Raw genomic sequence first — 14,588 nt, forward strand, 5'->3', positions numbered from 1 at the left:
CACAGAGTTCTCTTTGGTTCCCATCATGGTCCCCATGATCTAGTGGGGAACCCAAATCTCTAAGCTGATATTTTCAATACAATATTTGTGCTGTTACACCAGAGCTGAGTTCTGGCAGTATGTAAATGCTAGGTTAGTAAACCTAACTTATGCCCAGAAGAGGTCAGAGAAGCCTGTTTAAGAGAAATGACAAATTCCTTGCCAGAGACATAAAGCTAACTAAGAACAAAAGAGCCAAATAATACTTTCTTACTTGTCTGAACAAAAGAATGCTGATCATTGATCAATGAACACTGGCAGACACTTAAAAAATGAGAGATGTTAAAATCCAGTCCTCAAATTCTTAATCACTTGCCAGATCTACTTGGGGTTGCTTCTTGCAAGTAAAGTTTCTAGCAGTGACTCAGGGCTGGGGCCTAAGGTTCTCCTTCTTTTTCAGGACTTGTAGTAGCAGATATGTTAACCTGCTCTTGGCTCCCAGTGTGCTAATGGAATCACTGCCAGCATCCCTTTGCATCTGGCAAATGAGTAGTGAGACTCAGACTAGGTAACAGAAACACTTTGAACTCTCAAGGAAAAGTAACCATACCAACTTAGAACATCAAAGCCGCTCCCTGTTCTGAAGAACCCATGATCTGCACTGGGCTTAGCTGCTGGTAGAAGCTTAAGGATACCAGTAATTGGCAAAGGTTTATCTCAGACTACCATTTGACCTGTGCAACCTCCTGCATGATTTTATACAGCTTCATAGGATGGAGGGGGGGGGGGATACCCCTCTTAAAGCTAACATAAATTTAAATGCTGAGGCTATTCAAGATGGGGCTTTAAAGTGACTATATATATCACATATTAACATTAGTCTGCTCAGAGAAGTAGCCAGGGTCACAAAAACCTCTAAAAGCTTATTTTCCAAAATAAGTCTTGTTCTTGGCCTCCCAGATGCTATTGACTTCATCAGATAGCCAGAGATGCTGGTCTTTGCTCCGCTTTCTTAAAGGGCAGTAGGTAACAACTTATGAGTAGAGGGGTCAACTTCCTATGGCAACCATTCCATAAATGGGAAAGTATTTTTAAACCAAGCAAAATTAATGACAGAATTTTTAAAAATTAATGACAGATTGAATGACAAATTCTTCCAAATACCTTTCTTCCAATATTTAAGATATTGGAAGATCTAGTGAAACGTCAAATTACTTTGATGTTCATTTGGCAGTTTTCTTTTCTCTTTGCATGTTTCTTTCCTCCCTCCTTCTTCTTTCTAACGTGTTTGCTGACCGCCTTTGAGGGCAGCTTCCTTTGGCTCAGGAAAGCTGGTAAGCAGGCAGTGCAGCCTCTGTAAGGAGTCTGGAAATCTTAAATCTGAAGTTGAGCTACTTGGACGCTAGTCGAGTTCTCCCCCAAAACCTCCAGCTACAGGATCTACAGGATCGGGGAAGGGACAGAGAAACCCTGCTTCATTTCAGGACTGGCGTTTACCACTCTGGGGTACTAGTAAAAGAGGTGAATTCTCCAGGCTCTCCAGGTAAACCTGCATACACTCCCGGGCGCGAAACCGAAGTAGAAGAGCGTGTTCAATGGCGACCCGGGGTGTTCCAAGACCTGTTCCCTGTGCCGATTCGGGCTCCAGCTGCCTGGCCGCTGGCGTACCGGTCCGGAGGCGGTGTAAGTTCCAGGGAATGGCGCCTTTGGCCTCCAGGGCGGCGCAGGGAGCACCCGCAGCAAAGGTTGGTTACCGGCGAAGGAAACTGTGCAGACCACCTCGCAGGAGCACAGCTCCGGGAACACTGGGGCTGAGAGTGCGCAAGGAGGTGGGCTGGAGTTTGCGCCTACCCTTCCCCAGCAAGGGGTAGGAAGTAAACAGGACTTCCCAGGTTCGCCGCGAACGCAGAATCGTGCAACCCACAACCGGCCCCACCCTCCTGCCCGTCTGGTCCCCCTCCTCCTGGACTGAAACAAGGAGCCGCGGAGCCGTGTGGCCAGATGGACTTGTCAGAGACACGGAGCCCTCCGGGCTCAGTGCAGCACCAGAGTGGGCCGGGCAGCAGTGGGCGCTCGCGATCCTCCTCTGCCCTGCGCTCTTTCCCTCAGGACACGGCCTCCTTGGTCCCCTCCTCCTGCTCCGGCTCCTCCTCCTGCTCCTCCCCTCCGCGGGACTGTTCGCTGAGCCTCCCGCCTGTAAAGTCCCCGGCGCGAGGGCAGTCACCAGCCGCCGCCACTGCCTAGTCTCCGTGCGTGCCCGCATACCCTGCCTCGCCCGCCTGCCCCGAGGCGCCCCGAAGCTCGCTCCACCAGCCGCCGGTTCTCCGCGGAGCTGCCCATGGCTCAGCCCGAGAGCCGACTTCGGGCGCCGTACCGGCTCCACCGCGGCGCTGCTCAGGTGAGTGCCGCGCGCTAGGGGCGAGGGCCGCCCAGCAAGAAGGAGTAGCAGGACGGGGAACCGTCGGGGTGCCCTCAGCTGGCGCTGCGGATTTAGGGCGAGTGCAAAGCCCAAGGTGAGTCGAGGCTGGAGCAAGTGGAGTGGATGTGGGGGATACAAGGAAAGAGAGACACGGGGTTTTCCATCCTTCTCACCTCCTGTCTTGCTCTCTCAGGTCTGCAAATCCAGAGAGACTGTTTTTGTTGTCGTTGTTTTGTTTTAATAGGTAGGTATTCGGGTTTCTGACTTTGTGGATTGGATCCTCCCCCAGCAGAGTCAAGAGGCTCGCTCCTGCCCACCGCATCTCCCTAGGACTGTGCGGGGCAGCCCGAGCGCAGCGCGCTCCAAAGCCAGGGTACCACTCCGTCTGGGAGCTGGGTCAGGGATACAGTCAGCAGAAGTCAGTGGGTCGAGTGAGCATTACGGGTGGGGAAACCTAGGTCTGTTTGCCCTTGCATTTGGTCGGAGTGGAGGAGACCTGGGGCATCTCCCGGGGAGCGGGGATGCTTGGGAGGAGAGATATTATAGGTAGCCTTTTTTACGAATGCCAATTCTATACCGTCCTGCTATTTCATTTTACTCTTTCCTATTTTTTTTTTTTTTCCTGCCTCTGTTTCTATTTCGAGCACCTTGGGTGGTGGCGGCAAATGAGGGTGCAGGGAGGCGGGGCGCCCACCCGCGGAGGGAGCGAGTACCCCTCTCTTAGATTCAGGGGCAGACTCCGCGAGCCTGACGTCTCCAGGTGCGCTCTCGGACCGCGGACTGCGCGCTACTCCCCCTTCTGGCCCCAGCCTGTCCCGGGAGCCCGAAAGCCGGCTTCCAGAGCCGGCAATAGGATGGGGAAGCCGGCGAAAGCAGAAGCAGGGATCCAGGACGCGAGCGTGGGGTGTGCTTCGCTCCGAGGTTGTGTGCCGGCGCTGTGCGCCCTCCTTTTCACTTCCTCGGCTGGAGGGCGTCCCCGTTTCCTCGCACACCCAGGCCCCTCTCTTGGGAGTGGGGTTGCATCCCTCCTCCGCCCTTCACTGTGCAGGACCAGACGTTGCCTTGCCTTGCCTTGCCTAGCGCGAGTCTCACTCCTCCCCCAGCATTATCTGTCGGCTATTTTTAACCACTACTTGCAGGAAGATGCTTTTGGGGGGATTCTGGGGAGGAGACTCCAAAGCCGCTCTCTTCGCACTGCGCTCCCTGAAGCGGTACCCTGCTAAGAGGGAGCGGCCGTGAGGAATGGCCAAGGAATTGGGAATGGAGTGTACGCGCTCCTCCTCCCGCAGTCAGAGCTCTCGGAACCCGGCACCACAGGCTCGGCTGCGCTGCTCGCCCGGGGAGCCGGTCCGGGGAGGAGCCCCTAGCGTCCAGGCGCCTTCCTTGGCAGGCTTTTGTGGCTGCAGCCCGAGCGCACGTATGATCCTTTAGGTCCTAACTCTTTTTGCGATTGCGCTTTGCAGCCAAATCTCACTTTATTGTATTGAAATGGAATTACCAACTTCCACTCAAGGGTTAATTACTGGAATTCCGTCTTTAAAAGGGGAGGAGGGACATAACCGAACTTCTGCCGGCCTGTATTTCTAAAACCCATCCTTTGGCATTTGGAATTATTCTTACTTTCAGCGTTTTCAGTAAAAATTGGGTGCAATTGGAATAAGCCTAACCTCATGAAATTCCAGGAGATGGACGCCTCAGGGCCAAATTCCCGCTTTACTCTTTGTATTTCCAGGGCTTATATTCTTCTACTCCCATAGGACTTCAGAACTAACACGTTCAAATGGACCCTTGTGTTACATAAGTTTTTCTCCAGCGCTAGAAAGAAAAAAAGATCAGCTTCTTAAGGAGTCTTCAGGGGCTTCCACGGGCCCCTCTAACTCTTGGCTGGCCAGAGCTCTGCCAGGTGGATCAACAACTTAGTGACTAAGCACTCCTAAGTCCTAGCAGTTAATTAGGACAGGAGCATTGAGTGAGGATTGGTGAAGCTGACCGGTGTAGGATGCACTGTAGTTTTAAGATGTTTAAGATGGGAGTTTTGGGGTTTTTGTTTTCCCTTTGCTTAGGAAACTGGTGATAAAGAGGTACCTTGAATGTGCAAATGGGATCAGGAAAAGCCCAGGCCTCTTAGCTCTGTAATTGGTTCGCCTACTATGAACCCAGTAGTCCTTCAGCTTGAAGCCATGCTTTGCGCAGTGTAGATGTTCAGAAACCCTTTGCTTGGACTTTAAAATATAGCTGAAGCTTGTGCTTTTATTGTCAAAAGAGGAAACCCCCTTCCTGGAAAAGCCCTGAAAGAGCCCTTTGAAGGGAAAGCCATGTATGAGCTTTTCTTACTTTGAATCTCCATTTGATGGTGCTTGGAAGGGGCTGGAAATATGGACTGCCTTTCCCCTCTGCCAGGGCATCTACCCAGGGTAGTACATGCCTGCTGTGAGTACTGAGTCCTGTTCTGTCTGTTGAGGCTAGAGTTTGGGGAGAGCAACTCTAAACTGGATTCATGCCCTGATGGCCATGAACCTGTACCCAGGGTCAAGGCTCAGACATCAGGTTGCAGGGCTTGTCTTTAAGCCAGAGTCCTTGCAGTCTTAGAGGGGATGAAAGCACAGCTGGAGAGTAGTAATGTTCTAGCAGCTATGCAAAAAAATGCAACTTTTCAGGGGGCATTGGAAAAGAAGGGGGTTGTTCCCCATCACTTTGATGTGTCCTCCTTCAGCACTAATGATGACCTAGTGCTTCCTGTAAAACTGCCCTTTCTAAGTGGGGAGGCTGGGGAATCTGCTAGCTGCTTTTGGAGCCAGCTTCTTGCCCCAGACCCGAAGCAAAGACTCCTTCCCTCACTGAGGAAAAGAATCTCTCAGATTCTGCCTCTGAAAAATAGAGACTGAAAGGTTATTATGAGAAAGTGAGAAAATGTATGTGAAGAGCATGTTGGCAATTCTAAAACCCTGGTGGAAAATGTTAAGGGCTACTGAACATGCTTTTCCTTGCAAAGTTCATTTGGCCTATTTTAATTACAATTTGTGTATGTTTGTGTGAATTACATATGCTAAACATTAAAAGGAGGAGAGGCTTTCATGTAATGAATCAGTATCTCCTTGTGATCACCTGAAATCCATCAGTACCAGGCCTCAATGCTTCTCAGAACAATTAATTTCTTGTTTTCGGGGTCAGAGTTAATTTTTTAGAGTTTTTGTTTTTAACTTCATGGATTTTATATGTCCTCATATCTTTCTTTCTTTTTTTTTTTTAAGATGTTATTTATTTATTTGATAGACAGAGATCACAAGTAGGCAGAGAGCCTGGCAGAGAAAGAGGAAGGGAAGCAGTCTCCCCGCTGAGCAGAGAGCCAGATGTGGGGCTCCATCAGAGACCCTGAGATCATGACCTGAGCTGAAGGCAGAGGCTTTAACCCACTGAGCCATCCGGAGGCCCCTCAATTCTTTCTATCTTTCTACCTATCTGTCTGTTTGGAGGAAGGGCCCTGATACTGATTAATCAGAAAAGGAAGAAAGTTGCAAATGAGTGTATCAGTTAGGGAAAAGTGATACATGCTCAGTTTCAGGAGATAAGTTAGGTCTCCCTTGTCTAAATCTGTCGCCAGTGTAAAGGACTGGCTCTCTGTTGCATTTTCAGCTTTCCAGATTTGCCCTTAGGACCTAGCTTAGTGCCTGGTCACTTAGTAAAGTCTCCGTATTTTTGAAATAAGTGAATGAATGATTGAACAGCATCTTCACAGCAACCTTGTGTTGTGCACAGGCAGATGGCACGATTTCTATTTTAAAGATTTGGAATCTGCAGATCAGAAGAAAAGTTAACTGATTTTCTGAAGGTACGGAGGATTCCAGATTGGAGTTCTGGTCTGTCTGTTCTCATTCTGCTCCGCTGTACTATTTGCATTGTCCTACCCTTCCCTTCACAATTAAAACCCTCCTCACCCACAGTGGACATTTGCATTGTGGAAAGGTGTTCACAGAGGGACTTCTCAGTGGGAGGTAAGGTGCTCTCTATCTCTCTCTCTCTCTGCTTGTTCATCTGGGCCCTGCACGAAGGCTCAGTAGGATGAACTCACTTGGGACGTGGCATCTTGTGGGACTAGCTAAAGGATGCAAGGAGAGCTAAGTGTTCGTTTACCACCCTGAGTCATGAATCAGGTGGCGTCAGCCACAGCGTGAACATGTCAGGATTTCCCCAGAGTTTTGTTCCCATGGCATGATCCTGCCATATTCCCTGACACTAAAGTTCCCTCCATTCCTTCCCTTTTAACAAGCCTGGCTTCTCAGCTTCTCCTCAATTTCTAGCGGTAGCCCTTAGTCTTCAAGTCCATTCCTTTTTCTCTTTGAGTTAGCCAGAATTGTAACAAGCTGATGTGCAGCCTCTCCTGATCCATCTGCAGGCCTGCCTCTGGCATGATGCTTTCTCAGCTTCCTCCACCCACAGGGAATTAAGCTCATAGCTTTTTCAGTTCGTTAGAATAATATTTACTGGGCCATAGTTTTTCAATAGTTATGTGGTACCACCAGACTTCTAGAAAAATGAATACATTATTCTTCCGAGGAAATGCTGTAACATAAGGGAAATAGATCCCAGTTGGCATCTTTACTTTTTTTTTTTTTTCCCCCCATGCTGCCTGCTTTCTGGGAGCTTTCCAGCAGGGGTCGCACACCGAAATGCCTTCAGTAACCAGGCAAGTCATGGCCTCAGCAAACAGGCCTTACTGCCTGTGCCTGGGTAAGAAGTGTGTTGGGGGGAACACTGGAGCTCAGACCCAACATCGGTTGCTAGTGGGACCTCCAGCCCAGTCTGGCCACATCTGATTTTCTTTTTGTTTTTGTTTTTTTCTTTTTCAAGATGGGCTGTAAGTTCACAGTTTTATGTAGAATCTACTGAGTTTTAAGTGCCAGGAGCTAAGGGAATATTTTGAAATAATCCCATGTGGGCCATGCAGAACACTTATGTAGAGCCCTTATATCCGTCCCATGGGCCTCCAATATAGGGTCTGTGGCTTCTGGGGATAGAAAAGAAATGCTGAGAATATGAGACTCCGTGAAATCAGCTACCTGGCATGTTGGGACAAGGGTGTGTTGGGCGTGCTGTGTAGACAATAATTCAGTATTTGGAGTGTTTGCTCCTGCTCTTCCTGTTCCTTTAGGAAGCAGTTGTAACACTACATTTAGACCTTTAATACTTTTTTACTGAGTTCTGACCATGGACCCAGGATTGTGGGACACCATAGGGAGTAACACAGATGGGAATCCTTGTCATTGTCCTTAGCTTCTAGTGGATGGGACAGGGGAAAGCAAGATAAACAAGTACAATCTGTCCTATGTTAGAGAGCGGTGTGCTAAGGATAAATCAGGGGAAGGCCATCTGAAAGTCCAGGGTGCTGGAGGTAAAACCTCAGGCAGGTAGCCAGGGATCTCAGAGTTCAGTCTCTGGCACAACATATTCAAAGTGAAATGTCACCATCTGACATAAAAGATTTCTGAGTGTGAGCGTTTGGAACCTTGATTATATTCTCGGAGTTGTTATTGTGGATAAACCCCTGATAATGGGCTTCTTTTCTAATTTTAATGAAATTGACTACTGAGCCCATTTACTGAGTGCCCACCATGTACCAGACACTGGATGCAGTGCTGGTATGCATTAACACACAAAACCCACCAAGGACAACTCCTCAAGGAAATTGTAGACCAGCACAGAAGACATCAATAAATGATCCCGATAGAGTAGGTAACTAAGGTGAGCCGGCAACAGGGGAAGGCTGTCTTCACCATTGAGTCTGGGCACTCAGAACTCTGACATTCAGCACCTTTTTACGAGCATCTGAAATGTGCTACAAAGAGTTTCCCTCTCTGTTGCTCTACCTAGTTGAAACAGGGACTCCATCATCAATGAAGATATTTAGCTTTCATTTTTTTACCTGACAATGACATTTTGTATTATTACCAAAGCTCATTCTGCATCACAAAAATTAAATATTTTAAAAACTGATTCTATGTGTGAAACATACTTGTGCCCCTGGGAACTCTGATACACCCTCCCCCAAATTGCCCCAACTTTTTATGTTGACTCTTGTCACCTGGAGCAGTGTGCAGAAGAAAACAAACAAACAAACAAAACAACAACAACAACAACAACAACAAAAACAGATCTTGTTCTTAACGAACGTAGAAATAGTCTTGCTGTCAGATAAATTAGAACATTTGTGCATGAGGTGGTGGTGGTGGTGAAGGCATAGTGCTTGGGCCTCTGCCTGGGTCAGTGGTAGCCCTTTCCGGGAGAACACCTCCTTGAAATCACTGTTTATTTCTGTCATTGCAGTCCTTTCTCTCACAGCAGGATTTGTGGCAATAATGATTATCTGGAGTCCTCTTGTTACTTTCTGTCTCTGACTCCCCGTCAGAATCCGTGTCCTAGGCAAGCAGACATCTGGACCCACACCAGTGTTTCTCCCACCAGCTCCTAGAACAGTGTGCCTCCTTCCAAGTGGTTGCTCAGAAAAGAAACAAGAGGCAACGTTTCTGTCTGGGGGAACTAGGGAAGGCATCGTGGGGGAAGAAATATGTAAGGAAAGAGAGAGGCATAGAGGGAAAAGCCAAAGAAAGATGATAAAACATAGTCAACATGTGTGTAGACCACCCCCCACCAAGCCCTTGCTGAGGCTCATTTGTCCCAATTAGGGATTCCTCATGTGGTCAGCAGGTGAGTAACTGGCATGTTTACACACGCACCCTTCACTGAACAGATTCAGGTTGTGCAAAAGCACTCTGGTATGCAAAGAATGAAAAAAAGATTTCAAAAGAATTTGTAAAAGATGAAAAAAAAAAGAGAGAGAGAAAAGAATGAAACTGATAATTCCTTATTTCTGTTTACTGGGCTAATACCCATGTTCTCCTTTTTGTACCTGGTGCTTTGAGGGAGACAGGAAGCATCTAGCATCTTCATTCTTATATTTAAAGAAATTGAGGTCTGGGCAACTTTTCTTAGATCCTCAGAATGAGGGCGGCAGACCCCAGATCCACAGCCGCAATTCTCCACCTGCAGTGAGCAGATGGCTCAAGGTGGAGACTCCTTAAGTCCCTGGAGGACCGAGGAGCCCATATTTTCCATAAACGAAGGAATATATTTAGATTTAAAATATTCGCATCTCCTTTCATTCGTCAAGAACCTCCATTTCAGCACTTTCCAGGATGCATTTTTGTGTCTTGTTGAATTTCCCCTAGAATTCCTGCAGATTAGGTACACCCTGCAGTAAACTGTTTTATGTAAATGTCTCCACTCCTTAGTTGAGGAGAGTAAATCAGAGTCCTGTATCAGCAGTTAAATACAGCGGGAGAAAGGTGATTGCAGATGCAGCTGAAAGGAAAAGCACGCTCGCCTCGCACTGCTCAGAAAAATAAATACTCCGGGTGAGGAGGAGCAAGTGCAGGCTGGGTGGGAGCGAGCCTGGTCTGGGCGCCTGCTCCGGAAACTTCCACTGGCACTTTATTTAAATTATGTCTTATACCAGATTTTCCTGAGTCTTGGAGAGGAAGGAGGGAGAAGGTGACTGTGACAGATTTCTGGGATTAGATTTGGAGTTATTCTTGTGACGGAGAGAGCATGGCTTTTGAAGTCACATCTGTCTGAATTTCTGATCTCGCCCTTACTGTGTCATCCTGAGAAATAGACGAATCTCTTGTCAGCATTCTAATGAGAATTAGAGGGGATTGCCAATATAAAATGCTTAGCGTAGTGCTCAAGAAAATGTATATTCTTCTTGGGTAGCGTTGCCAAATTTTACAAGTGAAACTACAAGACATCCCGTTAAATTTTAATTTCGGATAAACAGCATGTAATATTTTAGTACAGGTGTTTCCCAGATACAAATGTTAAAAAAAAATCATTCATTGTTTTATGAAATTTAAATTTAACTGGAAGTCCTGTATTTTATCAAACATTCCTGTGCTTGTGGTGACAGTTCTGAGCGATTACTTTGTCGAAAGTCCTGTTAACTTTAGGAAGTTAGAGAGCAGGGAGCACCTTGATCCTGACGGTGATGTAATCTTGACCTTGGACCTGGGTGTGGTCCAAGGAGAAAAGGAAGGGTTGTTTTCTCTGGTGAGCTAAGCCACCAATCAAACCAAGGCAACCATAATTATTTGTTTGCTCAAGGAAGTGAAAGAATTATGGGCCAAACCAGATCTCTCAGTGCATTTAGTAAATGAGACAGATTCCCTCCTAAGTAGTGAGGGCGTGCGCCCGATTATTCCCAACACCCTCTGCAAGAAGGTGTTTCTCCCTGGTAAGGTCACCAGGGTGGCAGGGAGTCCAGCAGCGCAGTTCCTTAATCCACACAAATACTGCTCGGAGCAGGTTCCTGTAGGGCTGGGATTGCAAAGATGAGGCCCACACAAGATCTCCACTGGGCCACTGAAGGGAACTCTGTGCTTTGAAAACCCACACCTGCAAATGCTCCCTCATCCGCAGAATCCAGAGCTAATAAAACTGTTCCGGGGCCTTCCAGACTGGCTCTTCCAAGTAGATGACCTCAGGTGATAAATTGAGTCAGAGAGCTCCCCTAAGACCCCTGGAGTAGGTTGTTCTGAGGATGGCAGTGAAAATGTTGTGTTTCCATTTTAGGTAATAAATAACCTGGTGGGGAACTAAATTAACAAGGCTTCTGTTGCATGTGGACGTTCCAAAGCAGTTTTATGTTCTCTTCAGGACCAAGATATTACTCAAGTCCAGATCATTAGTTTCTGTTGCAGAGCACGTTACTAACTCTTCATTTAACCCAAGCTGCTCACTAGCTGTGTGTTTATGGACAGCTGGGACCAGAAAGTAGGCAGAACACCACAGCCCCTCGCACATAGGCTTACCCAGCAAGAGATCAGGTCAGAATCCACTTCCCTGCTCCTCAGCTACCCTGCAGGGGCTGAGTTACTTCTCATCACCAAGCCTCCATCTCCACATCTGCAGAATGGGCACAACTTAAATGATCACAGAGGATCCTTTACTGCTCATTAAATCAAATGAGTATGACAAACATTGCCATGGCATCTGAATCTTAGTTAACATCACACACAAACAAATACGCTGTTATTAAGATAACAGGAGAAAGCCATAAGCTCTAGATTGCACACCCAATATCATCTGTAAAGACCAGGAAATATCTCACACATATTCATGGGAGAGCATCTGAGTCTTTTGCTCTTTGTTTCTGTTGTCTTAATGTATATAATCTAAGCACAAGTTATTTCATTTTCTGGGCCAAGAGATGAGAAGCAGCAATGTAGAGAAGGTATGGAAGGATCTGTTAGGACAGGCATCCAGTAGACAGAGGAGGGGATCCCCAGTGAGAGGGAAGGGAAGATAAGGAATTGGAGGAGAAGCCAGGTCAGGGAACCTCTTAAAAACAGACGGGAATTCGAAGAACGTGGAGTGTCACAACGTGTTGTAAAGGGGAAGTCTTCTTAGTCTCTGCCTAAATCCCCATGCTGTCATTTAAGTAAATGCCATACCCCCTCCGTTCCCCAGAGTTTCTCAGGACCCAAGTGGCCTTGAGGGAAGGACACAAAGTCTTCATGGGGATGCTGGGAAGAACAGGGAACAGGATATAAAAAGTGAAGCTCTAGTTTCTCTCCAGTCTGTGACAGCAAAAACTCACAGATAAAGACTGAAGATAAGGGGACCCAGTGCCATCTTGTGGAGGGACTGGCCACCGTGCCTCTCATGGTCCTCCTCTGACTGCAAGGGGCTTAGTTCCTCTAGTTTAGTTTTAAATTCCATTCACTGAGCATCAGCTGTTATTAAAGAGGGTATCGGGGGCATCTATTTTGTCCTGTTTCTCCCTGTGTAGTCATTATGCACTTCGCGTCTCCAAGCCCCGTCTATACACAGCTTAGGAACCCATCCTTTCTGTAGGTTGGGCACATCCTCTTCAGTCTTTCTCCAGAGGAGAGCATCCTCTGGAGTTCACGGTGACTCTGGGTACAGGAGGACACCCCTGCTCCAGAAGGGAGTATATCATTTGACTTCGGGGAAATGACTTTGTTTTTCTAAACTTATTTGCCTTACATGTTCACTGGATGTATGCCCTCACAGACCTTTGTGGTGAGAATCACATTGCATAATACCTGTAAAACACCTGTTTGAGAGCCTGATATGGACTAAGCCTCCATAGCACAGTTCTTGGTAGCACCTAAGGGGTGCTGGTCAGGCTGATTACATTTTGAAAAGCAGGAATGTCCTTAAGGATCTAGCCAGGTATCACCTTCCAGTCTGCCTCTTCCTTCTGGCTGACTCTGTTGTGACTGTAAAGGGGTCATGCTGTCCCCGGGTGCCCTGTCCTCATCATCCTGCTCTAATTTAGGTACAGAACGGGGGGAGGGGGGGAATTTCTTCTTTAAATCAGGGAAGGAAATAATTCTCAAAAAGCCTGTGCAAGATTCCTCTGTAAGGGGACACCCAGTTAGCTCAGTCGGTTAATCATCTGCCTTTAGCTCAGGTCACAATCTCAGGGTCCTGGGATCAAGGCCTGCGTTGGGCTCCCCCCTGAATGGTGAATCTGCGTCTCCCTCTTCCTCAGACTCTCCCCCTGCTTGCTCACTCTCTGTCTCTCTCAAATAAATAAAAAAAAAAATTCCCTTGTAGGTCCCGTTAGCTAAAAACTAGGGTCGCCTGCCTATAGGTTAGAATTACAGAAGAGGAAACAGAGGCATACAGACACCTGACACAGTGGAAGATAGCAGTTAATCGAATATGGTAACCCCGGATGGTCCCTCTTGCCTTTGAGCAACTATTATACTCATGTTTGTACATTGCAGTCGGCAATTGATCCTGCTCCGTTTCATAATGTCTCTTTTATTGCTGTCTTCAGCTGAAATACAGATCTTGTGTTTTTCTGCTTTCACTTTTATTTTCCTTCCCAGCACCGTAACTTTTACCATCCTTTGCAATCTGTAGTATTTCTCTGCGTTAATCCTTCCCTGTGACCCAAGCAAATTTTGCAAAACCTAATCAGGTCCCTATCCAGCCCTCTGCCCACACTAGACTCTAGTATTTCAGTGCAGGACCCTTAAACACAAGGAGAGATGTGGGGCCAGCCATGTGGCTTCATGGCAACATCCCCTTGGGCAAGGTCATAATCTCTCTAAACTTCACGTATTCTTCGTGACTTTTAATTATGCATTTTATACACTTATCTTTTTAATGCTTAATCTGTTTCAGTAGATTACATTGTAGGAGGGTGGAGATGTTGTTTAGAGCCCCCAAACCGGCATCAACCCCAAATCAATGCCTGGCCTCCAAGAAGTAATTAAGGCCCCTGATACCCTCTGTTTCAGAGTGGTGGGGATGAAATGTGGTGATTCGTACAGAGTGTTTAATGTACATAGTGGATGACCAAGGGTGAGCTTTCCTTTTGCCATTATTTTTTTTTTAAATAAAAGTAATGAAAATTCACATGCCGCAGCACGTCATTCAGGTTCCCATCTTCCAAGCCTCACCCCTGCTGCTATCTGTTTGATGCAACACCTCACATTCAGACCACAGCACTACCAGCCAGTGTTCCCCCAGATAAGCCAGGAATGTGGACTTTTCCCTTCTGCCTTCCTCCCTAGATTCAGACTCTCATTCTTTCAGGCTTGTCTTGGATGCTCTCCCTACCCAGGGCCCCCACCCCACTGCCTGATGAATAGCTTGTGTTTGTGGTTGCCCTGTGGACAGATGGGAGGGTTGCACTTTTTCCGTCTGGAGGTCAGCGTGGCCGTGTGACTTGCTGTGCACAGGAAAAGTGAGGGCAAGTGATGAGTGTCTTATCTGGCTCCATTTCCTCTTCCCTCTGGCTTGGTGATGGGCACTATTTGAGACAGCAGGTGTTCTATCTTTCTAGGTCTCAGAGAGACTTCAGTGAGCAGAGGCCTGCCACCAGCCCCCGTGGGAAAGGCAGCCAGGGGAGGAGGCACTTCTTGGGAGGGGGTATTTATCTCCCTTAGCCTTACATGGCCCAAGTAAGGCCCCGCCTTTTCATTTGTCCCAGAGTGTGCCTCCCACACAGGTGACATTGGTGCAATGACGTGCCAGGTCAGGAAACGGCTTCCCCGGAGAGCAGGACAGAGGATGGCTTCTGGAGCAGAGAAAATATCCACCATCCTCTGTAGAATGCTCCCCACGGCTGTGGGCCCCATAGCCTCCCCTAGCCTCCCCG

The 14,588-nt window shown here is 47.6% G+C and overlaps 1 protein-coding gene across 2 annotated transcripts in view; it reads left to right on the plus strand.

Moving 5' to 3' along the window:
* Nucleotides 1–2,049: 2,049 nt before the first annotated feature.
* The window catches only part of HS3ST1 (heparan sulfate-glucosamine 3-sulfotransferase 1), a 28,501-nt gene continuing 15,962 nt past the window's right edge, over nucleotides 2,050–14,588 (plus strand). The window contains exon 1 of one of the 2 annotated variants that reach the window (XM_059165318.1): nucleotides 2,050–2,492. The gene's annotated coding sequence lies outside the window, so the exon portion shown is untranslated. The remainder of the gene's footprint in view (nucleotides 2,493–14,588) is intronic. The other variant, XM_059165314.1, reaches the window with a different exon arrangement.

This window comes from Mustela lutreola, chromosome 1 (genome assembly GCF_030435805.1).
Source record: "Mustela lutreola isolate mMusLut2 chromosome 1, mMusLut2.pri, whole genome shotgun sequence".
NCBI lineage: Eukaryota > Metazoa > Chordata > Mammalia > Carnivora > Mustelidae > Mustela > Mustela lutreola.